This window comes from Phalacrocorax aristotelis, chromosome 3, assembly GCF_949628215.1.
Source record: "Phalacrocorax aristotelis chromosome 3, bGulAri2.1, whole genome shotgun sequence".
Classification (NCBI taxonomy): domain Eukaryota; kingdom Metazoa; phylum Chordata; class Aves; order Suliformes; family Phalacrocoracidae; genus Phalacrocorax; species Phalacrocorax aristotelis.
Window position 1 is genome coordinate 80,700,247 of NC_134278.1, and position 26,726 is coordinate 80,726,972.

At 42.5% G+C, this 26,726-nt stretch overlaps 1 long non-coding RNA gene across 1 annotated transcript; it reads left to right on the forward strand.

The window, feature by feature from the left end:
• Nucleotides 1–1,576: 1,576 nt before the first annotated feature.
• On the forward strand, nt 1,577–26,151 carry LOC142054931 (uncharacterized). Its single transcript, XR_012659734.1, has 3 exons — nt 1,577–1,631; nt 2,153–2,210; nt 19,151–26,151. It is a non-coding gene; the product is annotated as an uncharacterized LOC142054931 (long non-coding RNA).
• The last annotated feature ends 575 nt before the right edge of the window (nt 26,152–26,726 follow it).

Sequence of the window (26,726 nt, forward strand, 5' to 3'; positions counted from 1 at the left end):
CGCAGGGGAAGGCAGCCGCAGGGTTTCACTGGGACAGTGGCTGAAGGCTGCCCTTGCTCAGGGCAGACTCTCGATTCACCCTCCCAGCAGGGCACTGGCCAGGCTGCTCAAAACGTCACTTTCCACGCTTCATCATCCTACGTGAAACGCTCTTTCACTACTTTTTTAATATGTAGAGAACAATTTAGTCGTTTTAACTTGAAGTCAATTGCCTTCTTCGTTTGGGAATATGAAGGTAGTTAAAATGCTACAGAAATTCAGCACACCAGCAGTAAAAAATTCTAGTGCCTATTTAAAAAAGGGTGCCTAATCAGAATTAAAGCAGTGGGTTTAAAAAGCGGGGAGAAATATAGGCCCCTTGTAACTCTTGAAGGGAATGTGAGTACCTGACTGGTGTTTCTTCAGGAATACCAATTGCCTGTTTGGAAAAAGAGGTACCGGGGAATGCCCCGGCCTCCCTGGTCAGGTTCCTCTATCCGCTCTGCAGAAAAAGGCATGTGTTATACATCCAGCCTGCGGGCTCTGGCTCAGCTTTGCACTGAAAAGTGAGCTTTTTCCATTTGCTACCACAGAAAGGAAGCTGCTTTCGTCCTTACCCTGAAGAAGATGAGCTATAGGAATACACAAGGAGCTTTTTTTGTAGTCAGGGGGCCAGAGGGGGAAGCAGTGGTCATAAGCAGAGATTGGAAGTTGGCTTGTTAAGTAAATCTCAGGCTGTAGCTGGTTTTAATTTATTTTTTGTTTTATGTGCAGGGAACTAGGCCTTGCAGGCCTGGCTAATATCAAAGCCTAGGGTTTTGTAGATTTTTAATCAAGGTCCACTTTGGGGGGTTCTGCTTTTGGTGGTTGTGGATGTGTAGGGGGGGTTTGTTGTTTTTTCCTTTTTTTTCTTGCTGCTGTGTCTGGATTTCTTTAGTTAAACTTTTCCATTCTTCAGTCTTGAGCCAAGTGAGTGATTTCAAATTACCCAGCACTTTCCAGAGAGGGCTTTTTTGTTGTTTGGTTCTTTTGGTTTGGGATTAAAAAAAAAATTTTTTTTTTAAACAAAAAACTTGCAGTCCAGTTTCTCTGAAAATCACAGATGGCATCTGAAGTCCTACCCCCTGCCTCTCACTAATTTGGCATTCTGAGCACTGTCTAGATAGTTTATTGTTCATTAAATCTGTATGAAAAGAATTTTATATATTTTTTTGTTTGTTTTGTTTTTGGGTTTTTTTTGTCCCTCTGCTGGCAGGAAAAGTAAATCCCAAAGTATTTCAGCAGGTGCTATTAATATGCAAATAATGGAGAGTACACTAGTTCTAATAGACCTCCCAACTACATGGGAGGTGTCGCTGTTGGAGCAAATTAGCTTTCCGTAATTTGCATGCTTTTCACAGTCTCCTGGGATTATATTTTAGATCGGAGACAATAAAAGCATATGCTGTTAGTTTAAAATGTAACTAATTTTAGACTTTGAAACCATTTTAACCTAACTTCTTAGTGGTGTTAAGCTGTTATTTGCAAAGAAACTTTTTGCACAGCTTGTAATTTTCATGGCCTTTCTCTTCCCCCCATTAACTGCTCCATCTCTCTGTTCAGGTTGAAAGGGAAGAAGGGAATCTTCCACGTGGCTGCATCTTGAAAAGGAGGTATTTCTCACAAAACCAAGTCCGGATTGTCCTAGCTTCGTTCTGAGCCTGCATTCAGGCCCTGGTGGGATCTAGATTGAGTTTTCTATGTCAAACTCCTTCCCTTCCCTTTGGCATCTTCCTGAGATGTAAATTCCTCCAAAAAGAATGCTGTGGCCCCTGCTGACCATTCACACAGGCAGGAAGCTGCTCGTAGCATCGCAAAATCTTCTTTGTCAACCCACCAAAGCAGAGACACTAAGCTGATGTGGCACAGATGCCCAGTGTGCTTGCCTAGCCCACACTTAAAGATGGAGTCTGTTGGAAGAGTCTATCTGGAACAACTGGAGAAAAAAAGCAAGATTTCAGTGCAGGTTCAGTCTGTAGAATCAAATGTTACTGAACTGTACTGGTGCATTATCAATGGCACTTTCCAAATTGATATTGACAGCAAAAATCATACTGTTGACATCCGTGGTTTGTGACAACTTGAATGATGGGGCCTCAGCTGCTGTGCCTGAGAATTTGTGTCTTTATTTCAGGTGCTGCAGTGATTGCTTCCCGTCCAAACACGCCACGCTGCTCAAAGGGACTGGCCAGGTAGGGTGCATGCAGGGCAGCCACTTGAAACCTGTCCCTTATCCCCCATGTCTGCTTCTGCCCCTCTGTCCTTGGGTCTATGTTGAGCTGGCAGGAAATGGTTCTCCTGGCTTGCAGCACCATCCCGACCTTGGCTGCCCCAATTCCTCCTGCTTCGAAGGATTGCAGCAAGGGATTTGTTAGAGAAACAGCAGGTTTAGCTGATGCAGATATGCTTCGGCAGCAGACTGCAGTGGCGTCAGCTGAAGGAGTCTGTGAGAGGTAGAGAGGCAGCCGTTTTATTTTGTCTTTCTGCCAGTTGTCCCATTGCCCGGAGTATGTGATTTGTGAGTTTCCTTTGGCACAGTTGCACCATTCTCGTATATCTCTGTGCAGTGTTTCCAGGTCACTTGGTCCGCGGGGTGGTGGCCGTCTTTTATTTCGAGAGGGATAGAGTTCAGGAGTAGGATCAGATGTGTGGAGGAGATGGCAGCCAGGTGGAGATCAAGTTAGCGTTGTCAAATTTATTTCTAGCATGGGAAAGGTGAGTGTTAGCAAAAGAGAGTAAGGCTGAAAGATGTCCTTTAAGATAAGGCCTGGAGAAAACTCTTGGGATGCAACTTTGGCCTTACAGCAATGCACGGTAAGACTCTCATGAATTTTTGGGGACACAACTTTGCCGTCAATGTATTTATAAGTATGTTTCATACTCACGTTATATGGAAATGCTTCATTTCCCAATTTAAAAGAAAAAAAAAAAAGGCAGGGCTTGATTGATGCTTGACTTAATAGTATTGTGAGTCATGATCTTAAAGAACTGTGTTCAGAAGTGACCAATGCACTGAACCCTGTGAAAGGGAAAACTCTTCCCAGCGTGAACCCACTGGAGTTAGTGGGATTGCAGCTGATTGTCTTAAAGAGTTCCTTCCCATTCCCGGAGGTGGCCACACCACTAAACTGTCCATGACACGAATTATTTTCTTTGTCAATAACAGGATCCAGAGATGAAATGAGCACTCTTTAAATGCTGCTCCTGCCACACCAAGCTGGATTTGCTCTAGCGTGTGGTACTGCTCTGTCCTGCATGCTGTCCCTGGTGCCCCGTAGAGCTTTCTGCCAGGGTGATCGAGCCTAGAGTCTTTAGTGCGCAAACCTGAAGGAGGTGAAGTTTTAAAATTACCATTCCTGTGGCTGTAAGTAAACCAATGTGAAGGAAAAAAAAACATGCTGGAAATGACTTGTGATAATCTCACTGTGAATGCTGGACGCTTTTTTTTCTCTCATCTCACCATAAACATTTTCTAGCATTAATACCAGTGACCTCTCACATCCACTGCTTTTCTTTAATGGGATGTGGCCTGCCTATTATAAGCCTATGCATTGGAGCTGGAAACAGTTGCTTTATTAAAAAAAAAAAAAAGGAAAAAAGAAAAAAGGGCTCCGATTACTCAGGTGTTGATGCAAAAAAATGAGATGTTGTGCCAGATGGCTGCATTTGTGAAGCAGAGTGTAGTCAGAAGGAGAGTGGAAGGAGACAAGGCAACTGTACATCAGAAGTGTGAAAACATGATCAAAATACCTTCAGCCTTGTTTCACCAACACTGGATTAGGAGGCAACTGTGGTGAGATGCAAGCAAAGAAAAGCATGAGGGGATACTGTCTGGAAAACAAAAATGTCTTTCAGTAATGAACTGCTTGACTCCCTCCAATAAAAGCTTGGAAGTTTACAAAAATCAAGAGACTTTATTATTAAATGGAAGGACCATGAACCAGTAAGCCTCAGAGCACCGTATCTGGTGTCACTGCAAAATGTGACGTGCGATAGAGTAAAATATTGATAGCAGGCTGTGTCACAGGCTTAGTTAGCATTATAGCAGGATATGCTGCTGCCAATCATCTGTAAGTAACCGCTCTCTCCGGTGACACAGACAGTCAACAGCTTCGTGCCATGGCTGCAGATGTCCAGGAGGAGTTTTCTAGTAATGTGTGGGAGAGGCGTTACATCTTCCATCAGGCATATTCACGTAGTTTGCCTATTGCCTTGGCTGTGCCCACGCGAGTGCTCTCTCGGAGCCCATGTGTCGGTGGTCTGGATTAGTGTCTGCTCTCAGAGTTAGAAGTATTGGAATTGTAGCAACTGGCTATTTTGTTCCTCAGACTGTTTGGACCAGCTGCTTATCCTGTTGAGAAGCTTTAGGCAACTTTTGATGCCAGGGCAAAGTACTTGCGGAGCCTGTAAAAGCTGAGAACTTGGCAGGCCCCCGGGTGGGTGCTTCTTTACCCTTTTATGTACTGAAATGGATCCTGGGTACTTTCAGCTTCACTTCCATGCTGCAGCTTTTGGCTGTCACACAGGGAAAAGTTTTGAGTAATTTGTTTGATCTGAGATCAGGAATCCAATTCTGGGTTTTTTTTTTCCCTTCCCATGCTTAACTGGCTCTGCTCAAACTGTTTCGTAGCTCCAGACTCACTCCTCTGTGGCTCTCAGGAGAAAAGGAGAACTCTGACATGGGCGCAGAGGAGGTCAGCCTGAAGGCTTGGCCTCTGGTTCCCTCAGTTATACCTTGGTTTACAAACTTTGTGGCACTTGGGTTTCATCACAAGAATCTGAAATCTTAGTTTTCAAAGATTGCAGTTTGCTTAGGTCGCCGCAGGGGAAACCTGCACAGATTTTCACCGAAACCATTCCCAGACACACGGCTTTCTTCCCCTCAACCCCCAAAATTACTTCAACTTTTTGCAGGTACTTTCTAGCAATTAACTTCGTCCAACTATATTGAAGGTAGGTTACGTTAATAACAGTAGCTAGAGAGAATGTGGCAGGAACATGTATCTTCCTCTGATTCTTGTTCTGTTACTACTAAAGCTTGAATGTGAAAGTTTCATTCTTCTATATTTATAGAATTTGAATTTCTTTAATAACTTTGGATCAAAAGTTTGTTCTCCACACCAGGAAGATTTTTTTTGTTGCTGTTGTTACAAACTGCATTCTCTTATTTGGGGAATATGTTCACAATTGAGACAGAATTGCCTTTATTAACAAATCAAAAGCTTCTGCTGTCAAAACTGAAATCATTCTGCCTTTTTATGTGCAAATTAAACTTTCTGTCAAACCTTCAGCCATGGTGCATTTAATTTGTGGAAATATAAAAATATCTGGCTTAATATTAAAATATTCTACATGCGGAAGGAAATATTTTTCAGTGATGCATTGCATTCAAGGGTCTCACAAAATCAGATTTAAAAGAAATAAAGTGGTGTTTTAACAGAATTTATTTTGCCTGCTTTCACCAAAGTTCAGTGCGGTACTTAAAAGTGTGTTTAAGTTATACAGGTGTTTGAATATCTTGTTGGATCATGGCCTTTGGAATTGAACCAAGCTAAATGTAAGCGTATTCAGGGCATGGGAGCTACAGCCCCTGTATTTTTCCTTATAAAAGGGTCACAAAATTTTTTTTAATTAGTGGCAGAAGTACTGAGAAACTTTTGACTCTAGATTCAGTAAAGTCAGGGTAAAATATAAAAGGCGACTATTGGTTGCACAGTGATAACTTGTTCTTTGCAAGGTCTTTGTAGAGAGGATAAAATTCTGATTATCTGAAGTTGGGCACCAGTTCTATATTTAGGCTTCCAAAATAAAGAGCCATCTGTTTACCCAGCAGTGCCCAGGAACTCAGCATTTCTGGACGCCCGTTAACACGGGCCTTGGTTCAGCCGCATCCTTCAGCACGTGCTGTATTTCAAGCATGTGAATGAGACTATTGATGAATCCTGACTTTTTGAACTGGGTGTTTTGTTAGATGCTTAAATATACATAAATCCTATTTTAAACAGCCAAATTTAGGAAGTATTTGGAGACAAAACTGCCCTGGACCTGGCTGTCTCCGTGGCATGAGGTCAAGTCACAAGGCTGATAGTCATGACCTGCGTTGGTTCAGCAAGTGTATATATACTAAAAGTGAACGCCTTTCAGCTGGAAGCGGAGTGGGTTAGATCTTAAGACACACTCACCCTAAGCGTATGTCTGCCTGTCTTCCCCCTTTTCAACAAGCATAACAGCAAGTGTCTTTCTACCATTCACCTCTTTTTGCTGGAGGAACAAGGAAAACCCTGGTCTCCGACTGCAGCCTTGCACACTGGTCTGCCTGCAGAACCTCCTGTTTCATCGCGGTCGGTATCTTTAGCTGCGTTTTGGCTTATTTGGTTTTTTCTAGCATCTCTGCAGGCCACTTCATGTTTAATTCCCAGCTCTCCTTCTGTGACCAGGGAGCTTTTAGTGTGGCTCTTTGAGAGGAGGGGTCCTTTCAAGGCAGGCTGTGTTTGCCTGTCACTTTTTTTCAATCAGATATTCTAATATCTAGTCCTGTCTTTGGGGAGGTTTTAATGGCGCCGAGTCCATTTTACCTCATTATTTCCAAGGCCTGAACCAGGGACATTTGCCCTTCTACAGTGCTGAGAAGAGAATAAGTGGCTGTATCTTGAGGAGTAGACTCATTCCCTGAAGTGGCCCATTCCCGGCTCTCAGGGCAGTGCATGCAATTATCTTCCCGAAAAGGCCGTCTGAGCAGTGCATTAGTATGCGTGTGTCTAGGCTGGGATGTGCCCACGAAATCACAGCACAGGTGTTGCATTTGCAGCCACCTGGCCAGCTCCGCCACAGCAACGCTCAAGCAGAAGAGGCCTTCCAGCCGTACTGGTACTGTCTTGACCACCCTCTTCACCCGGGCAGAGGGTACAAAAATAGTTATGAATTTTGTCAACTGCCAGAAGTTCCTTCTGGATGGTAAAATATTCTCTCCAGTGAGTCAGAGCACCCGCTGCTCTACTGCATTTATGCCAGTGCTGTTAGCAATGCATAATTCTAGCATCCTAGTTTTTAGATAATTTAGTCCTTCTGGGCCATCTCTGTAAAGGGAGTTTCTACAGGCTGAATGTGGAATGTATTAAATTTCAAGATGTTTATTTCTGGTATTAGGCCATTAGCCATAATTAATGGCAAGACAGCTAGCGAGTCTGTGGGTTCTCCTAGATTTTGCCCACATTCTCGTTTCGTATCCACTCCCCAGCATGAATTATATGATCTTCATAGTCTGCCTCTCACCAACAAAGCGGTTTGGGTCCTATTTCAGGCCATAAACCTATGATCCAGCCACCCCATAAAGTGCATTCCAGCTTACTGCTGTCCATGAATTCTCGAGTACACCTGTAGCACATAGTGGCAGTGGGCCCGGTCCCTCCGGCTAGTGAAAATCCTACTCAGCGAAGCTGTGAGGCACTGTGCGAATCGCTCAAGTGCTGAAGCTACCTTGTGCCTCTGTGCCGCAGGCACAGCTTCCTTAGTTTCTGCCAGGAGCCTGTAAAACGATGGAGACCTTGCTGTCCCCATGACCTGTTCCCGTGCTAGGCTGCAGGGAAAAAGGTCTCCATGCTCGCTGGTTTGCTGCCAGTAGGGCTGGTGGGAGGCGAAGGCAGGGAGGTGAGTACGCCATAAGCCAGGCACCTCCCTGATGACTTTTCCCCAGTCAGGAGTGCTTTAGCCTCATGCACTTGATACCTTAATTGGCCTATGTGCAGGCTGGACATCTCTTTTTCTATTATTGTTATTATTATGCAATCAGACGCTACTTAATTAAAGAATGTGCTGAGGATGCACTATTTGTACAGAAACTATGTACACTGAAATCCATTTTCTCTGTGGTGATTGCAGATAATGTGGTAAGCTCTGCTTTGATTCATTAGTATAGCAAAAGAGATATTCAGAATTATTTAGTATAATTCACAGCACTTCAGAACGCATACATTTTCATAATACTCTAAATCTACTGCTTGTGCCAGTAACTCAAGCATGAGATGGCTGGTTTGCCATAGCGCTGTCATCTTAAAATTGTGGCAGTGCCATTTTTCCATTGTAACTGGCCAACTGGAGCTCATTTAGCCCAGCGTGTGTAGCGAGTGGCCACCGTGCAGGGCTGTGGCTGTTTGCAGAACGGCTGCTGCCCTCACTGAGGATCGCTGGCACCTTGCAGCAGACCCCAGCGCCACAGATGGCTGAGTGAAAGCCATGGGGCTGCCTCCAGAATGGAGGGACTTTCGTCTCTGCCCCCACCCCCAAGCTGAGAACGCGTTTTGCGAAGTGACACTCAGAAAAAAAAACTTTAAATAGTTTTGTTTCTTGGGTTGATAAAAAGAACCACTATGTTAATTTTAATCAGTTCATTTTATTTAGAATAAGATTATTTTTTAATATTGCTTTGGGTGAAATTTTGTGCTGCTTCTACTCTGTTTTATTTCTGGCAAGGTGAGTAAGCAAACGCTCAGGATTAGCAATGAGTCACCAATATCTCCCCTCCCATTTCACATTCATTCCTTTCTTGCCTTATCAGGCCCATCCTTCTGGCAGCACTGACCTGGGCATGACTTCATCTAATCCAGAGCTGGATGAGCCTCGAGAGACTTGCCACTTACATTCACACAAACAGGCAGCGCCATCCTGTAAAAATCTCTGGTTTTAAACACCGCTTTTAAGATAGGGTCTCAAAAACTCCTTCTAGCCAATGGTAACCTTTGGCAAGAGGAAATCCTTATCATTTCAAAGGGTGGGGTCAAATTAAAAAAAAAAATCCAGACTGTGATTTCTGACAGCCATTTAAATTTTTTTCATCCAACCATCATGTGCATAAGGCTCTCACCACCACCACCCCCTCCTTACAGAAAAGCTTGTCTAAGGCACCTTTGGAGACAGGATTTAAAAATATCGCTGCTGCAGTGATTAAACTTAGCTGTACACACCTGAGACCATCACGTCGGATTTTTTTTTCTTCCTTTCCCCCCGCCATACTCTGAGCACTCCTCATCTCTCTCTGACTTTATTGGGCACCGTAGTGTATTTGCACACCTCTTGAAATCAGTTGCATAATTTAAATGTCTAACTTTAGTTGCTTGGTGACCAGGGTTTACCTTTTAGTATCACAGATTAAAACATTCAAATTGTTATCTGAAAAGTCTTTATTTAGCCTTGCTGGGTCTCTTTGGCCTCCACCTGGCAAATGGAAATGTGATCGAGTGGCCTTTTCCCACAGTTTTCAGCTGCTTCTGCCTCTAAACCTGAGGTTGCACATGTAACTGATTTACCCAAGTCAATCCCCTCGAATCAGTTATATGTGTTTTAAATAATTGCCTGAAAAATTTTCACAGCAATTACAGAGAGAATCATCTAATAACGAAAGCTGTTTTCAGTGCTGAGATTACCCTGTGTATATATTTGCTTCTCTGTCTGAGACCATCTGAAACATTTGGGGAAAAAAATATACGTGGCCAATGACTGCATTTAATGCACAAGATTTCGCACCTCTGGGCTCTATATTTATAGCAGTGTCATGTTCCTTTCTTGTACTGACCTGAAGAAGAGGATTTTTTTTTTTTTTTATCTGATGAAAAGGTTGTCTGTCATGGGGTGGTTATTGCAGCACAAAATACTGCTTAAAACTTGAACCTGACCAAATCTTGTACAAGGACAGTTAACCCCAGAATTCCAAAGGGAGATTAAAAACCTCCTTATTCCAGCTAAAGGAATAAGCTTGTTTGGGTATATAAAACTGGGGTGAGGCTAAAATCCTTTGCAGAGCCTCAGTTTTAAAATGCACTCAGCGTTTGATCTTGGCTGAACCCATTTTTCTCCTAGTGTTACTCCACTGAATGCAACCATGTAACGTGGATTTTCACTGACGTGTGATTCAGAAATTTAAAAAATACACATGTGGCTTGAAAAAAAATTAAAGGTACTTCAGCCTTATCAAATTACGCTGTTCTAAAACCCTGCCCATAACCTTGGCATTCAAAGAAGGGGCTTGTACCGACTTCAGTGGTCATCGCGCTCAGTCCCGACCCAGCAGAGGATTCTCCACTTCTGTCCCATTACGTGATGCTAATCCTCTCTGTCCGCTCTTGCTGGCTGCGGAGCTGACCCACCTCCCGTGCGGTCGACAGTAACGCAGAGAACTTGGGAGAGACACTCAGCTTCTGGAGGTTGGGGGTGGGGAACAGCATGACACAGTCAGGCTTTTAAATAGTATCAGTTCTTTTGTTTAAGAAGCCAACGAGTACAAAAAGTAAACAAACATTTACAGTGTTCTTTCACCAGTGTTGAATAGATCACAGTATGATCTGTACCCCCTCTAGTTGTCTTTCCAAAAGTTTGACTGCCTTGTGCTTTTCTGTGTAGTCTGGGCTCTTACTGCCCTTAATATATTTGTGTTCAGTGGCTGTTGCCAACCAAAACCAGCAATAATTTATAATTAATTAGTACCTTCACAGATTTCACATCCCTTTCCATTCACAATGTCCATAAACAGACTATGATTTTTTTTTTTCCATCAGACATAATTATTCCAAAAATCATTTGTGGAGGGAGGATATTTTTTTTTCCTCCCTACATAGCTAATTCAAAGGTAAAACGAAGTATTTTTGCTGTAGACAAGAGGTGTGCTGTGCACATATGCTGGTTACGTGGCACTATTTCTTTTCCCTGATTGAATGAATGTGACAAATGAAAGTTTCTTCATTTAAGGAAAATTACCTGCTAGTTATCTGTGTTATTCATTCACATTTTTTTTTCTGCAAATATTTTTAGGTATTCGCTTCACTCACCATATCAAGCATTGTATTTATGATATCTCCATCTGGTAAAATAGCTATTAGAATAGCTGGAGAAAGCGAATGCAACCCCCATCCCCCTTAAATGCACAGGTAAAAGTTCATATGGAAGCTGCAGGATTATTATTTTTTTTTAAATACAGAATTCCCAATTAAGGGCTTGATTATAAAATATTTACTCATTCTGCTGAGTGCTTAGTCAGCCAGTGCACCTGGGTCCTTCAGGAGTAGTTACCTGAGTAAATGTTCACCGCTGTAAACAGGAACCTTCACTCTGGTACCTACTTAAGAGCCGTAATAAAAAAACCAAACCTAAATAAATCGTGTCCAATTCCTTTTAAGGTTGAGCATATGAGGCAGCTATATACAACTAGCCAAAAGAGATGACTGGCAAACCAGCCCCAGTGGTTTCTTTTACAGTGAGACACAAAGCCAAAAGGGTCTGTTTTCTCATGCTAATGAAGCCCAAGGTGACAGACATTTGGCAGGGAATGATCCCAGACAGGCCAGGGTGTAGGAAGGCTGGGGTGTTACATTTAAGCATCATTGAACACGAACCTACAGCCTAGCCTGGTCCTAAAACCTCATCTAAAATTAATCCAGACCCAAATGCCCTCTTCACAGTCCAGCTCTTGGTGACAAAGTGTTTTTCAGAGTAAGCTATAAATATTTTGCTAATTTCAAAATCCAATGTCCAGACCCTGAATCATTTGCTTTCTTTCCAAAAATACTTTGCTGAAGTCTCCAAAACATTCACATTGAAATTCCAAGCTGAACCAGCAGTACAGGGTGGCATTCATGTAGTGTAGGTGGATTTTAGAGCACGTGCGTGGTACATCATTAGTATAGTCGCCAAACTTTATCAATGGTAGAGTACAGAGCTTCTGTTAAAAAGGAAAAAGTGGAGCAAACTATAAAGAAAAGGCTTTCTTTGGCTCATTTACCCAGTTAGCTTTGCATTAACTTTCCCGCAACAAGATTTACATAAAACCTTTTATGCCAGGCACACGCGTCCGCTGAATCCTGACGCTATCAGGTTAGTTGATTCAACAGCCAGAAGGGTTGCTGCAAAATAACATCAAGTGTGTATTCGTATGTCAAGGACATCAAGAGGAAAATGAAAAGTAGTCACTTTTAGTATTACCACATCAGCAAAAATTAACCATTTTTTCACACAGTCTGTTTAAAGTTCAGCTCTCGTGTTCCACTGCCAAACCCCTAAGGTGTAAAGGCAACAAACAGCTTTCCTACATCTAAGCATGGGCCGTTACTCTGACTCCGATTCCGAGTTTGGGCATGCCCTGACCGCTCGGTTGTTACAGGAGCGATGCCTCTGCTGTGCCGGCTTTGCTGCCCTGCTGTGCCGGGCATCTGCGGTCATGGTAAGATGTGCATACAAAAGCCTCCTCCAGAGTCAAACCAAATAGCAAACAGAAACCTCTTCCAGACCAAATGATTTACCTTCAGCTGATGAACTGCTGTTCTTTGCCACTTCTTTCTGAACAAGTATTCAGCCCTGCATTTTAACAGAAATTGTTTGAAACACAAAATTTTCAGGTGAGGGGAGGGAGATATTTGACGTTCTTTAAAGTTACTGTGAAATCAATAAATAACCAAACACTGGGTGTGGTACTCAGTTACCTCCCTTTCATTTTTTTTTTTTCCCCCAGAAAGCAGTTTCCAGATGGATTTTCCCCAAGATGTTAATATTGTGCTGGTTTTAACACTGATTGAAGCAAGGTTGCTAGTGGTTATTACAGGCCTGACATGCCTGTTCTGCCAAGAAACAGCATGAGCTTTCAACTCAGAAAACAAGGTGAACTTTGTTGTTTAATCAATCTGCTTTTCCCTGCCTTGGCCAGGTATGCATGTTCATGCTCACAACGGGGATGACTGTTAATTTATGACCAGCTTATTTATATTTTTTCTTAGTGAAGTCCTGGTTTAGTAAGGGTGGAAACCATGTTCAACCCAAAGACTTTTTCTGGGGGGAGGGGAAGTTCTTCTTTTGAACAACAAGTCTACTGGTACTGGCCCCCCCCAAGTCTTCCCTGTTTCCCCTTGAGTGCCTTGTGAAGGTGAACGAACGGCTGTCCCTGCCTCACTAAGCCATAGCCACCCTTATAATATTTCCTTCTGCTAAAAACTCTTTGATGTGAAAAAGCCATCTTGCTCAGATGATTCCCTACCTGAGGATCTGCTGGTGAAATAGTAGAGGTTTGGGATCGTTCTGAGTGCTTCTCAGGGTAGTAAAGTTGGTCGTATGACTCCTGCCTCAGTGTCCTGGCTTAAACCCTAATTGAGAAGGAGCTCGTTCTTTCACCACCCCCAGTCTCCTCTGTGTCATTTGCCTGTGTTTTTCAGCAGCATGACTAGGTATAAAATGGCAGAGCAGCTCGGGGCTGTTTCCTTCTACCAACCTGTAGCCACACGGGGCGCTTTAACTTAAAGTGTCCCTACAAGAGCAAAAAAATCAGTGATGGCTTACCCTTTAACAGATGGTTTCCTCTTTGGAGAGCCTCTCTTGGATATATGGCAGTTTGTCTATTCGTAGAGCTGATGTTCCCTATCTTGAAACAAGAAGCTCAAGCATTTTAGCTAGAGCCAGACAAAGGCAATCTTCCCATTTTCTGCTTCTCAAGAGCACATTTGCAAATGAGAAGCAGTCTTCAAATGGTCCTCTTCAGCATGAATCCTTGTTTCATCTTTGTCATTACTTGATGGGCCCAGACCCGGTCCATCAGCTCAGAGACAGGAATGCAGGTCCCTGTCAGTTACAATGTGATGCAGAACCAGCACTGGAAATGTTAATTCAGCTGGATTTTGCCCGACAAATAATGTGTAAATTAAAGCATTACTCAGAAAGGTGTGCACAGTGCTTAAAAAAATAAACCTCTAATGCTCAGGGTCCAAACATTTCAGTATTCTATTTCAAATGCCTAATTAGTCTCATTTTCAGTCGACATTCTTTCCTTAAAACCAAGGCCTGCTCAGTGGAAATGATGCTGTTAGGCTGTGTGCACTTGTATTTGTGTGCATGTGTAGGCTCATGGTTGTTTCTTCTGCTAAAGCAGGCAATATAGCTATTGTTTGCAAAGCTGAGTTACTATTTTGGCAAAGCATTCATATTTAGGTATATGAAAACTGCTCAGCAGCCTTAAGGAAAAAATTTCCATAGCTTTTTGTTTCCATATTTTCCAGTTTTCCGCTCCTTAGGTACAGGCCTATGTTGAAAAATGTCTTCCAGTGTCAGAACTTCTGAAAAGAGGCCCCTAGAAATTGGCAGAGAGCTCACTCTCCCCAAGCAGATGCTGAGGACTATTTGCTAATACGGGAATAAATACGAACACCAAAGTATGCCTACGCTTCTGAATTGCTTTCTGTTTTCAAATTCTTGCCATTTAAGCAGCGTGGCAGCACCAGCCGTCCTCACATACTGAAGCCTGAGAAAACAGTTCTGAAGGGCCAAAAGAAGCAAATAAAATGTATTTGTTATTATGACTGACCTTAGGTATGCAGCACGCAAAGCTGCGGGAATCATATGCTGAATCTCTGATGATAAGTGTGGTGATAACTGGTAAGGCTGTGCTGAACTACTGTGAAACAATTCAGGTAGTCAGCAAACAGGGCTAATTGCTAGTTTGGGGGATATTATGGGTAATTTACTGCCCACTGAGGGCTTCTACCTAAAAATAAGCTTTTTTTTTTTGGTTCCTTTGGACAGAACTTGCATGTTAATGTAAAATTCCTGATGCAGTTATAGGTGAAAAGGATGTTCAGATGCACTTCCCTAAATGCCCTTCTGCTTCTCAATTATATTAACTGTCTTCACAGGTCCTTTGAAAGAAACCGTATTCTTCACTTTTTCCCAAAATAGCAAATAAGCCATTAAGCTAGACTTTGCTGTTATCCAAGATGTCTTGATCAAAGGTCTGAGAGTAATACAATAAACACAAGAAAAGAAACTACTGGTGGTTTCCAATACAAACTAACGGGAAAGTGTCAAGTGAGTGGGTACTGACAATTCAGCCCTGAAACCTAATGTTCCTGTGCAAAATTCTACCTTTGAGAAGGAAGAATAAATATCCACAGAATGTTTGGCTATAATTACTTCATTTAAGAAAAAAAAAAAAAGGTGCTGAATTTAGTTTTCTAAAGGCAAGACATTAATATTTTTGGCATGTAAAGAAGATGTAAACCAAATGTTTAAATGAAATGTCATCCCCTGGGTTCACATTTGCCCATTGAACTACAGCACAAACCCTCCACAGACCTTCATACAATACACATTTTTCAGTTCATTGAAGAAGGCCCCTGCTGCTTCTCAAGGAAAACTAACTTGCAGAAGCAAAATAAATACTGGCATCGCAGCATAACGGCGGAGCCTTGCGAGCACAGATGTGTAGCATTGTCGGCTTTTAAATCAGATAAGGAGTATTCAGACATAATCACTCCAGTGTCTGGGACACGTTGCATGCTGCAGGGCTGCCCAAGTATGGCCCGACAGACACATACAGTGTGCGTTCAGGCTAAATGGCAACAAGCTGACAGTATTTCATAACAGTCCTGTTATGTCTAGATAGGCAAATGTTTGTGTAATTTAGCTGTGGCTTTGAAATGCCTTAAGAAATCAGGACACAAACGGAGCTTTGTGATTAGTTGTCAATGATGTTGTACCTGCGGGATGACGATATTGTCCGAAGGGCAATCCTTGGGGTGCCGCGACTGAGCGGCGCTGCAAGAGGCATCACTGCAAAGACGCCCTCTGTCCCTTCACCTGCCCACCCGACGAGCGGGGCTGCTGTAGGGCTGCTCCTGTGGAAGTGTAGGTGGCTGCCTGTTTCGTTGTGAGCCCTGGGCCTAGCTGAAGTATGACGCGCAAGGGATTACTACTGTCTGCTCTTAGACAAGATACCGCTAAAAAAAAACAACAAGAGTGCATTTAACCCTACAGAAATATGGCTCACTGGTTCTGAGGTAGTGCTGTTAGGACGTACAACGTATCTCAGCTGAGAAAAATCTAACTTAAATACAACACATGATTTTAAGTAAAGAAATATTGATGGGGTGGGGGGGAACAAGTATTTTTTTTAGCTCTAATTTATGGCTGAGCGGCTTCATTTTAGTTACTTCACGAGAGTATTTTAAACCAAGCCTGCGCATAATATTAAAATAAGTTAAAATGTATGTAAAATTTATGAGAGCATGTCAGGTGCAATGCTTGATAAAGTAAGTTTAATGCTTCAGAATTTTTTTTCTTCAGGCAGAGAAAGCTGAAGCCTGCAATTCTAGGTTACAGTATAATTTTAGAAACTCTTTTCCATTATACCATTCTTTTATTAATGAGATCCAACCCAATTTAGCAAGAAGAGGTAAATTCCTAAAGAGTTTGTGGACGGTCCTCAGCAGGTTGGAAGCCAGGAGCGTGTGATAAAAGAGGCTATTTTCCTACTGCTCATATGATATATCCGATTTTATAAAAACACAGAGGAAATCAATTTACAACAAACTTTATAATAGTGTGCGTTTTTGGTGTGGTTTTTCTTCTGGAAAGGCTGCCTCACCCTGTGAACAAACAAAAGCTTTGGCAGTTGACAGGGGCTGTACATCACTTTGAAAACTCCTCATTTACCGGGGGTGTGTCCTGTCGGTGCATTCCATAACGCTCCCAATTATCGTGACAGAGCGACATGACAGAAAGATGTCACCCCACGGAAAATTCAGAGCAGCTCCTTTCACTTTTTCCGCCTGGTCACAGGAACACGGCTGAACTGGTACAAAGGAGCGGCAGGAGCAGCAAACGGGGAATATCTGCATACTGCTCTAGTGTATTAAAAATTCAGCTCCTTGGCAATATTAAATCTGAATTTACTTCCATCAAACAGAAACTTAGCATATCTCATTCTTCCATTATAAAATATTGACATCAGAAATAGTGAATCCTGAAATGAAGATTATAGACGAAAACTATGTGCTTGGTAATTATAATTTTTTTTTCTTTGTTATTATTCCTTTCCTCTGAGGATTGCACAGGCTGTTGCAAACAGTAATGAAGTTAGCATGCAATGCCAATGTAAAGTATGTGGCAAAGTTATTCTTTCCCTCATTATAGATGAGGGAAGCGAAGCGGCGGGAGGAGGGTGATTTCCCCAGCCAAACTCATACACAGATGGGGCGGCCCTCCATCTCACATCTTAATCGTCATCCCTAGCGATGAGACCCTCAGTGCCTTTTGTTCTGTTGTTTCCCTCTGGTTTTTTAGGACTTTACCGGGGCTCAGAGCTATTAATGACAATTTTTGTCACAAACTAAACAGCCAGTTCACAAATGCTTTCACTCCTGACAAATCCACTGCCCTGCCTTGTAATGTTCTCAAATAACCGCGGCACTAAAAAATACGGTTACAGGCGTGGAAAGGGCCGACTGTTCACTTCAAAAGCCATCCGTTCCTCCAGCCCCTTCTTGCAGCTTCACACGGAAAATAGGACGAGATCAATGGGCTGGGCAACCAGCAGTAGAATAAACCTTTGTGTTCCTGCATATGGCGCTAGCACATAGCTCAGGATGGCTTCCCAACAGAAAAGCCATCTCATCACACCCCTGTAATTCCAACTTGGCCGGTTAAGGTGTTCCTCGCTGCGGCCTCTCTTAGGTGGTTACTCAGAGAGGTACCATGCAGCAGGATGGCTTCGCTGGCAGGTGCTCACTGAACATCACCGCCACGTTCTCTTGAACCCTGCCTCATTGCCTATGGATGCTTTTGCAGCGTGTAATCTATACAGTGTGTGACACCTGATACCGTATCTGTCTCATATGCGTCTTACAAAAATCAATCTAAATCAATAAATTGTCCACCCTCCTCATACAGTATTTGCAGAGGTTCAAAGACAGGACCAATTACTCTTAAGGTTGAATTGTCAGGTGTCAGATGAGAATATAGAAGTTGAAGCATTATATTTAGGAACAGATTTATTTAGAGGACCTGAAGAATTTGCTTTGCTATCAACAGGTCTATAAACAGAGCTTTTATAGTACATTCTGGTAGAAACAGATACCTTGCAAAATGATTGGGGTGGGTCTGGTTTTTTCCCATGTTATTTTTGCACAATTCAAATCATACAGCTGCCTGATAAAGTAGGCAAACACACACCCAAGCTCACTGCAGTCATAGCAGTAAAGCACCGGACCTTGAAGGGCTTCTGGTACTGATCCTTCTTTTTTCTTACTTGGTTTTCTAGGTACAGGTGTAAACTCCCCATGCTTCATTTATCTATAAGATATATAGGTATCGGTATCATGCATTCTGTCTCTTGGCATGGGTTCCAAAAATGAGACCCAGGCTGGTCCCACAGGTCTAAAGATTATATGTGAACATTTTTGTCCCTGCCAAAACCACAGCACACAAGTACCACAGCTTATTATAATCACGCAAGATGTTCCCAAGTTTATCAGTTCTCATCCCAGAATACCAAAACCCTTCTCTTAGCACTCCCGACGACTCAATATGCATTATTATTACGTGCTCAGATACTACCATGATAGATATCAGATTTCCGCTCATGCCAAAATTTCAGCTAGCTGGTCCCTTGAGTATTTATGCTTGTGTACTGTATTTAACAGCAGCCCATTCAAAATGCTTACAGCTTCTAGGCATGAAATGCACATAATTTAGGAATAGCTGCCTGGCTATTCAGGCATCATGCTGTTTCAAGGGAAAATTAAATCTCTGACTCCCCCGTCTTTTAAAACAAACCTGTATTTTGGGGAGCTGCATGGAAGTTTCACAAAGCAAAAGTGAGCATAGCTCTTTTTCCTGTTTAATGGCAATGCCTCCCCATTAATGCTCCAAAATGATACAGTAGTTTTAAAAAAAAAGGTCTCAGCATGCATGCATTGTATCACATTAAGAAATCAGGATTTTCTAGGCACTGCACAGCATTAATTACACTGAGCATGCTGCAAATTTAAATTAAATGATATGCCATGTTCTGTTGTAAATATCAAAATGGATTGCAAACTACAGCCCCATATTTGCTTCTGATTGGCATTTGTGCACTGAACAGGATCAGAAAATCTGTACCATATAGCTTTTGTTTGTTTATTTTAGGAGCACCTGATGCAAACACACTTTTTGTTTTCAGGAATACCTAACAGCACAGTTACAGGTCAGAATTCTGTGCTAAAAAACCCAAACAGACAACACCGAAAAACTCCCTCAAAAATAATAAAGAAATAAAACCAGCCCTCTTTGCCTTCATCCTCCCTCCTAACAAAACAGAACAAAAATATGGTTTTTCTCTCCCCACCAGGTATTTACAATCTAGGGAATGGAGGGGCACCAAGAGGAAAATGGGAGATCTGCAGGACCGAAGCAGGTCAGCAGGAAGGAAATGGACCTGATTGTGTTGTGTGGGGCAAGTACCAGGATCCTACGTAAGCAAATGCTGTGGGGGCTCCCCATCATCTCAGTGGAGCCGGGCTGCTGTTCCAGCTGGAGTTTAAGGCAGGAAGGGAGCGAGGGGTGAGCTGGGCTTGGGACTGTCTCAGCTCTGTTATGAGGGAAGCTTGAGCTGGTGATTCCATGAGAAAAAGGCAACGGCTGAAAAGAACATAAGCAATAAACAGCAGGTCTATTAGTATTTGCAGTCTTTTTCTTGCCATAGTTATGTTACATTCCCTTGTGATTTTATGATATCAGATTGAATTGTCAAGATCTCACTAGCCTCTGCCCTTAAACAACTGGATGAGGTGTATTTTAGCCTGTATTTCTATGTGGTTAAATACTAAACAAATATTTTAAAACTCTGCACATCAGAGAAAGGATGGCATTTAGTCAATTGTATAGAGAAGGCATTTAAAGAAATATCTGCATTTTTCTGGGCTTATTTAAGGTCTTTGTGAAATGATTACCACTGAGCTGAGAAGGACAAGTGAGTGCCAGTCTGAATTGGCACAAAGGCATGGGGCATAAAGGAGGCGCAGCATAAAAGTATGGGCAGGGCCACGCGGAGACACCGACATGTCTTCAAACCCAGGATCGCCATATTCCTTCTAAATTATCTCACCTTTTCTGTGTCTTTTGCTTTTTAGGACTTAACTCCAGTTTTCCTGGCCCATTATGCAGTAGTCCTCTGTGTATGAGAAGTGCAACTATGAAACAAACAAAAAAGCCCCCAAACCAAATGAGGACAGCCTGATCTACCCCAGAACAACAGATGGACATTAAAAACCAAGCTCAGGATACCTCAGTCCTGTAAAACTTCTTTCTCAGATCTTCTGATGAAGAAATTCTTCTAGATTTTTTTTTCCCCTTAGCTAGTCTGAAATACACTTCTCTGGGTCAGGTTGTGAATAGTATTCTAATGAGATTGTCTAGTAAAGAAAGGGTGTCCAGCTGGGCCTGCTGTGTGTCAGTTAAAATAATATTTGTAGCAAACCTTTTCACAAGCTTTTACTGGACCTCTTCAGTGGCTTGTTTTTTGGTATGATGCTGGAGGGCCAGGAGGTGGCTGGTGACAAGACTAAAACCTGATGTATGACTGGAAGATGGTTGTTCATTCTTACGTCTGACAGCAATGCCTCGCTGCCACCAAGGTGGCATATTTGGCTTTTAGAGACATGCTGTTCCCTGGGAGCAGCAAGGATCCACTGAAGGGTGTCCAACTTTCTCCTGTGTCCAGGAGGAATTAGGTAAATGGTCAGCCAGACGTGATGGACACCATGAGACAACTCTCTTTCCACAAGTAGTGCACGCCTGACAGAAATAGGTGGGAGAGCAACTGGCATTCGACTCTCACCATCTTTTGGCACTTGAAAAAGAAACCCCAAAAAAAGACCAAAGAAAGCAAGCCAAAGGTAGTTTATGTGCAGCTCAGGAAGCTCTCAGAAATGAATGTGTCTGTGATTTAATAACACATCGACACAAAATGACGCTTCTCCTAATATTCACTGAGAGAAAGAAGGCAGAGCAGTATGGGGCCATAACCAGCACACAATGCGTTACTATTGCAACAACAAACAGCTGAACTGCCAGGTATTTATTTTTCACCATGCACACTTGTTGGAGGAGAATGAAAATTATTCTTTGACACTCTGATGGTGTCTTAGAAAGCCCTGTGCTTCCCCTAGCGCCCATCGCCCTGACAAGAAGCAACTCACAAATTCTAATAAATAGAAAATAGAAATAAATACTTTAACTGTATAGTATAGGGTTCTGAATGGCTTTCAGAATCAGAAAGGGCTGCTCGTATGTCTTCGTTATGTCTACACTCTGTAACGTTGGCTCTCCAAAAGTCAGAGGCAAAGTGAGATAGATTCTACAAGGATCACAGACACTACACTGGGAAACCAAGTATCAATGGTACATCCAGATTTATGGTAGGTTATGGCAGTAAAGTGAAAGCAAAACTGTTTGCACAGTCTGTATTGTTGCCCATTACTGTGTATTTGCCCTTTTTTCTTGCTTAGCTACAGCTGAAAGAATGGAAAATTGTACCTTATATATAGTATTAGGAGACTCTTTTTGATCGTAAGGTCAATCAGACTAGTTTACCTGCTTGAGGTATTTATGGCACAATCACTCAGTGTCTTTAAGGAAAGGTTAGATACATTTATGGGAAAGGTGTTTTGCAGAAGCCTTCCTGTTTCATAGAGGTCTTGGGCAAAATGACCCAGGAGGCCCCTTCCAAGTCTATCAAATGTGGTTCCCTGATTGATGCCGTTCCACACACCCCCCCCCAAGTCTTTTCAAAACACAAAGCACTGTTATAAAATGTAATATAATACACTATATAACTTTAACACAATGCCTTATAGGAAATGGTTATCTGGTAGCCCAGGAGCCTCACGCAAAAGGAAGAAAAGAAGAAAAAAAGAAATTGCAGTGCAGCCTCTCTGCCAAGGGATAGCGACTGTAACATTTACACCGGTTCTCAGTATGGCCCCTCAGCTGTGCAGAGGGGAGACCAAGTCATGGAAGTGTAGCGTATATTATAACCCAGGCTGCAGTATGTATTTTTCCAGAAAAACCCAACAAGGCCTGAGGTAATTTTCTATGCAGCGCAGTAAGGAGTCTCTCAGTGCTGGAAAGCAAACGGACACCCACCTCGCCTTACAAATAACTGCCTGGTGTTGTAATCAGCTGGGCTTAATGTAGAGCTTCCTGGAGGCAAGACACAGGAACGTCCAACCCCTCTCTGCAGGCCCACAGGGCCATAATGCAGGTGTGTCCCCCACCTACGGTCTCCAACCCTTCTGTGGTTACAAATGGCAGGAATGAAACCAACATAGAAAGGAGAAGAGGATCAGAAAAGCCCTTTCTGCAGTTAACCACCCTCTCTAAGATGGCTTTATCCCGGCCTGCTGCCATCCATGAAGCCATCGTGCAGCAGGTGCAGCAAAGCCCTGAGAACTACAAGCCCTGAAAGCTGGGCTTCCAGAACCCTTTGCCGAGTGCAGCAAAATCACTGGGGAGCACCTTTGCCTGCTGACTAAAGACTGTTCAACAGAGCTTTGGTCACATTTTCCCTTATTTTACTGCAAGATGCTGCTTAAGAGCAAATTCCATTTCTCTAAGGAGTGGCCGTCATGTATCACAGCACTGAGGCTTCCGTGGAGCTGGAGACCTAGCAAGCTGAAAGCGGTTAGTAAAGATGTGTTTGCTGGCCCATCATTTGGGAACAAGTCGTGTGTGCCATTTGTTTTTCAGCCAGAATGCTCTCCAGGTCTTTTACTTGGCCACGTTGGACACCTTCAAGAGTCGTCAGGACAGGGTGCTGGGCCATCTTGTTTAGACTGTGCTCTTCCTAGAAAGGTTGGACTAGATGATCCCTGAGGTCCCTTCCAACCTGGGATTCTGTGATTCTGTGATTTACGTTTTTGGGTCACCAAACCATTTAGTAAATGTATATAATCTTTCTGCTTTTTTAATTTGAGAAGAAATGTTTTTGCTGAATGTTTCCTCAATTGACTATTTTTTTTTCTTTCAAACTGTTTAAAAGCATATTTAAAAGTTTAAGTGAATTTAATGAAATTTTTAAAAAGCAAACAACCAGATTCTCTGGGCCATTTGGTTGAAATGCTGTGGCTGGCCTCCATTGCTCTGTAGTAAGTTTTAATTTTAGGTTCTCACAGGAAAAAAACAAAACAAACAAACAAGGAAAAAAACCAAACCCCCAAACCCAGAACTTTATTGAGTTGAGGTTGACTCTCAAAATACATTTTACACTTACCTTTTTAGTTTCACTCCAGCCAACTCCTTTTCCAGAAAACAGCTTCCCACCCCCATCTTCTTGGAGCAGCTCTGGCAGGAAATAACAACATCCATACACACTCCAAAGTCTTTTGAAGTTTCATGAATGTGAGCTGTTGCTTTTGCAGGGCAGGCCAGGATTAACTTTTATTAACCTTCTAACCTCATCCATGAGAAAGAAAAATTGCCTAGCCTCCCCCCCCCCCCCCCCCCCCCCCTTTTTTTTGTATTATTTGGAAGCTTGCAGCCTTCTTTACCTAACATTTGGGAGTTCAGACACCCTACAGATGGCAGCAAAATGAGGACCATTAATGGTGCTTTCCCTGAGGAGCTCCCTGAAGCCCCTTTGTTGTAATCGGTGTCAATGGCTAGCCCTAAACCTTGTGTTTTCACTTGAAAATATTTTCCTGTTGCCGTGAGGTTTGGGTCTCTCTATCTGAATAATATTTGTGGGAGCAAATAATAACCTGTTGGCCCTTTCCAACATGTTGCAGCAATGTATTTTCCTGATTCCTATAACAAAAAAAGTGACTTTTAGCAAAATGAAAAATTTGACCTGGCTTTAATCCTGCCAGTGCTACAATTGCTCATCCTTAGCACTTACTTCATCCCTGCATCACAGCGCAGAGTGAGACACTCACGTTGGAATAGCTCTTCTCACTGGAGTCAAAATGGTAAAAATTAGCCTCAGTGAGTGACACAAGCAGAACTTTCAAAGGCAGGAAAATTTATCTCCTGCTCTTTGTCTTACAGTACGGAGCATTTTAGTGGTTGGAAGATTTAGCTTGCAAGATCCTGTATAGATAAATCCTAGTGGACAACAGCTCTCCAGCTTCTTTTTTAGGGCAGTTGAGCTCAGCAGCTGGAATCTGGCAGGGTATGAGGGGCGCAATAAGGATGGAGAAAAACTTTCCTGTAGCCTTCAGGTGTTGGTTAAGGGTCAGGCTCAGGAAACAGCCAAAGCAAACCAAAACTCTCTCAGCTACATCTCCTCACTGCATTACGTGAGGTCATGGCTGATTGGTATAAGGAGTGTGATTTTGGGCCAGCCCTGCCTCTGCTCTACTGTAGTATAGCCCATTAACTTCCTTGATGATACAGTCCCTCTTGAGGATTCTCCTTTTGAAAGATTTATACTTGGTTTAAAGCTAATACAAATGCTCCACTTCAGCTTTTAGGAGGCCAAGACACTTAAAAATCTCAGATGAGCAGGAGAAGCAAGAAGGAAGGCAAAATCTCTCTCCTCAGGTCCCTTGTAAGGATGTTCAAATACCACTTTGATGAGAACTTTGCAGCTGCTTTGCTGGGTAAACAGATGCATCACAGCTCTGATGGGCAGGGATGCCCTTCACACCAACAAGCAGAGGAAAAGAAGGTGGTGGGGAGAGTAAAAGGCACCTGAATAAAAAAGGCAGGCAATGATGGGTACAACTGAACTTTTTGCCTTCCTGATCTTTGGAAATGGGAAAACCCATTCAGGATCACAGATTTCCAGATGGGAAAATGCATCTTTAATTGTGCCACAAAACAGAGATGGTTTGCTACTGTTGCCTCCTCCAAAAAAAGCTGTTACTATGAGTTCTTTGGGCCTCTGGCACTCCATTTCCCAGTTTTCAGTTAATAATTCAAAGGTTATACATAAACAATAGTAATAAAAATCATAACAATACCTGGCTTGCCATTATGTTGTGCTCAGTCATTGTGATGCTTCTCTCACGATAAAATCTGTGTATTAAACACTTTAATTGAAACTCTCAATAAAACATATATTTTCACTTGTGCAGTTATATTCACATAATGATCGCAAAGCACTTTACAGAGTCAAATAAAAGTAGCCAGCCTGATCCTTGTATAGAAGCAAATGCCATTATTGTGCATCTTCGTAGTATATAACAAAGCTGCATATGGGCAATTCGCTGTCAAGCATCCCTAATTTTCAGGTTTGTGCTGAACAAACAGCATCTAAAAAGCTTGGTTTTATCCTTAAGCTTGTTCTAAAAATCTCTAATGCCATCAGAAGTGACACAGCAAGAGGGGACTGGACAGTCTCACCTACTAGACAAGAAGAGGAGGCCGCAGACAGGAGGGCTGGTGAACAGTCGTGCCTATTATCAAGAGCCCTGGTTCAGAAAGTAAAAAAGGAAAATGTTATCGTTTTCCTCATTTATAAAAAAAAGCCATGGAAGTCTTGATGTGCTGAGTACCGAGCAGCCTCCGTCGGGTCACTTAGAGCGGACGAGGCAAAACCTGGTGACGCAAATGCTAGTATTAAGTGATGCCGCCGAGGTCTAGAGGGGTCTCAAGCTTTGGGCCTCCTAAGAGGTAGTTCTGGAGCTCAGAGGCAAGCGAAGAGCTTTGTTCCCTCTTGTATAATTGATAAATTACCATTGTTAGTACTAAACAATACTACGGAGCCCAGAATGGAAACATGCTAGTGCTTTATCCATCTTAAGCAATTCTGCTCATGTGCTCATACTGTTCTTAAATGTGCTAGATATTTGGTTGATGAAACAATAAGTTTTAGAAAAGAGAAAAATAAGAACTTTAAAGATAATCAAAACCTTGACTACCTACTTTACCACAGGCAGCTGTGAGTAAGCTTCAGTACTCTTTATTTTTAACATTGCAGATATGTAATTTAATGCAGGTCTAATGACAGTCTCGAACATACTGCTTTAATCGCAATTGTTCAAGCTCTGTTCTGTGACAAGGGCTCACAAGATACCAGCAGGGTTGTCCATTTTCCCCACTTCTCTAAGGAAAAGAAAAAGGAAGGGAGGGGGACACTCTTGAACTTATGTTGCTATTGATGTGTAATATACAATAAAAAAACAGTTAAATTTCAATTACCCACAGGTAATTATAATTTTATTGTTTGACTGTACTATGGGGATTTTTGTAATTCCCAAGACTAATAATTTTCTATAATTTTACAGGTTGTCAAATAAACTATTAAAGATTATCTTTGAAAAGGATTCTGCAATTGTAAGGACATATCATACTGTTCCTGTACATTATTAGTAATTAGAGATCCCTGGATAGTGAAATATCTGCACTATACGCTAGCTGCTGGATACCATATTTTCTCACAGCCTCCTGTAATCTTGAACCAAAGCTTTCAAACTTCTCATCCATTGTAGCCTGAGTCACGTCCAAACTTTTATTAATATCACTGAGCACTCATTAGGCAATTCTGGTGCATTCGATACATTAAAATCTATGCTTCCTGATGGGGAAAAGCAGAGGCTCACAGGTCCATCCCGGTCTAGGGGAAACAAACACAAAAGGACTAATTCTGAGCTCTGACCCCTGACAGGGATATAGAGAAGCAGCAATGTTTATACCAGTGCAAAAATCTGAATCAGTCCTGAATGCCTTTTGACAACGTGGCTTGCGCAACAAGATAAAATTATGCTCCCTGATTTTATCCCAAAAATATGCATAGACGCACATAGTGCTAGGGATTAGCGTCGGCTGTCAACGAGGAGGGGGAATGGGATGGGCAGAGTATCCAGCCCACAATAAGCAGAAATCTGGGGGCATTCCCTCAGCCTCACCAGCTGGTCCCCCCAGATTCACTGGCATGTTGATGAGGCACTCCCCAGGCCGCTTTCCCTCCCACACTAGTGCCCAAC